The sequence below is a fragment of the Penaeus chinensis genome, chromosome 39, assembly GCF_019202785.1.
Source record: "Penaeus chinensis breed Huanghai No. 1 chromosome 39, ASM1920278v2, whole genome shotgun sequence".
Classification (NCBI taxonomy): domain Eukaryota; kingdom Metazoa; phylum Arthropoda; class Malacostraca; order Decapoda; family Penaeidae; genus Penaeus; species Penaeus chinensis.
The window spans coordinates 25,286,215-25,288,714 of record NC_061857.1 but is presented as its reverse complement, the minus strand read 5'-3'; positions in this window follow the sequence as shown (position 1 = coordinate 25,288,714).

The window sequence follows — 2,500 nt, the reverse complement described above, 5'->3', positions numbered from 1 at the left end:
CTACCACCCTTTCCTTCTCCTCCTCCTCACTACCACGACCTCTCACCTCCTCTTCCTCTTCCTCTTCCTCACAAGTCACCTCCTTTTCCTCATCGTCCTTCTTTTTTCTCCTCCTCCTTAACCTCCATCTCTTCTTCTTCCTCCTCCTCCTCTCTCTTCCTCTCTCTCTCTCTCTCTCTCTCCCTCCCTCTCTCTCTCCTCCACTGCCACTACCACCACCACCTCCTTCTCCACCTCCTCCTCCTCTTCTTCCTTCCTCCAGTGCGGCGAAAGGAAGACTCGCCAGCTCTTCCTTCTCCATCACCACCTCCTTCTCATCCTCCTTCTCCATCCCCACCTCCTTCTCCTCTTCCTCCTTCTCCATCACCACCTCCTCTTCCTCCCCCTCGTCCTTCTCCTCCATCACCACCTCCTCTTCCTCTTCCTCCTCCTCCATCCCCACCTCCTCCTCCTCCATCCCCACCTCCGACTCCTCTTCCTCCTCCTCCATCCCCACCTCCTCCTCTTCCATCCCTACCTCCTCCTCCATCCCCCACTCCCCCTCCTCTTCCTCCTCCTCCATCCCCACCTCCTCCTCCTCTTCCTCCTCCTCCATCCCCACCTCCTCCTCCTCTTCCTCCTCCTCCATCCCCACCTCCTCCTCCTCTTCCTCCTCCTCCATCCCCACCTCCTCCTCCTCTTCCTCCTCCTCCATCCCCCCTCCTCCTCCTCTTCCTCCTCCTCCATCCCCACCTCCTCCTCCTCTTCCTCCTCCTCCATCCCCACCTCCTCCTCCTCTTCCTCCTTCCTCCAGCGCGGCGAAAGGAGGACTCGCCAGCTCCCCTCGCGTGACTGTTCGACTGAAAATGAGAGGCAGCCTTTTCCTTTTGCCTTCGCCCCTTCCCCTCGGCACTTCCCTTCCCTCCCCTCTTTCGTTCAACTCCCTTCTTGCTTTTCTGTCTCTCTTTATCTCTTTATTTCTCTTTTCCACTCCCCACCCCCTTTTTTTTTCTTTTTTCTTTTTTTTGCTATTTCTCTCCCTTCAGTTCGTATTTGCTTGCCTGGGTGTTTCTGTGCCTGGCTGTGTTTCTGGGTTATCTGCTTTTCTCTCTCTCTCTCTCTCTCTCTCTCTCTCTCTCTCTCTCTCTCTCTCTCTGTCCGTTCTTCCTTGTTTACTCTCTAGCCTCTTCCTTTCTTTCTCCCTCTCTAGCCTCTTCCTTCCTTTCTCCCTCTCGATCATTCCTCTTTGCTTCTGTTTGTGTCTGTATCTGTCTGTTTGTCTGTTTATGTTTCTTTCTCTCTCTCTCCACCTATCTACGTCAGCTAGCTATCCATTCTGTCTATCTGTTTGTTTCTACCTTTATCCCTCTCTTCACTTCCTCATTCTCTCCACCTTTCCATGCCTCTCATCTGTCTCTCTTTCTCTTCACCTCTCTTCTTCCTCCTTCTCTTCATTCACATTACTATTAATTGTCTCTTTCCATCTCTCTTCCCATATCCACGTTTCTCTTCTGCTTTCGATCACCTACTATTTCTCTCACCTTCTTTCTGTCTATCTCTTTTGACTTTGTTTCTAATCACTTTTCCTCCTCTTTCTTTTCAATCTCTCTCTCTCTCTCTCTCTCTCTCTCTCTCTCTCTCTCTCTCTCTCTCTCTCTCTCTCTCTCTCTCTCTCTCTGTCTCTCTCTCTACGTCCACCTTTTTTTTTTTTTTTGCGTCTATTTCATCTCCCCTTCTCTCCGCCTGTCTCTTATCATTCTCTCCTCATCTTTGTCTAGCTCTTTCCTACGCTTCTTTTCTCTGCCTGTTTCCATCTCTTCTCCTCTCTGTTGATATCCAACTCTCATTCTGTCTCCTTCCTACTTTCTTCTTCTCTACCTCCCATCTCTCCCCTTCTTTCCTTCTGTCTCTCCTTCCAGTTATCTCCCTCTCTCCTTATTTGTGTCTCTTCCCACCTCTCCATCTATCTCTCCTTATCTCTATTTATTTTCATCTACCCTTCCCTCTATTTCCATCTATCTATCCCCATCTCATCATCTCTCCTTCTTCCTATCTATCTTCATCTTTCCATCACTCTCTTATTCTCTCTTTCCATTTTCCACTCCCCTCCCCCTCCTCCTTTATATTTCCATCTCCCTATCCATCTCTCACTCTCTGTTCATCTACATCTCTTTCTTATTCTCTATCTATCTTCAACTACCCTTCACTGTCTCGTTCTCTCTATCCATTTCCATCTCTCCATCCCTCTCTATCCATTTTCAACTCCCCTTCCCTCTCCTTCTTTCTTTTTCCATCTCCCTATCCACCTCTCCCTCTCTGTTCATCACCATCCCTCTGCCTCTCCTTCTTTTTATCTATCCATTTCCATCTCTCCATCTCTCTCTATCCATTTTCAACTCCCCTTCCCTCTCCTTCTTTCTATTTCCATCTCCCTACCCACCTTTCCTTTTCTGTTCATCGCCATCCCTCTGCCTCTCCTTCTTTTGCTCTATCCATTTTCAACTCCCCTTCTCTCTCCTTC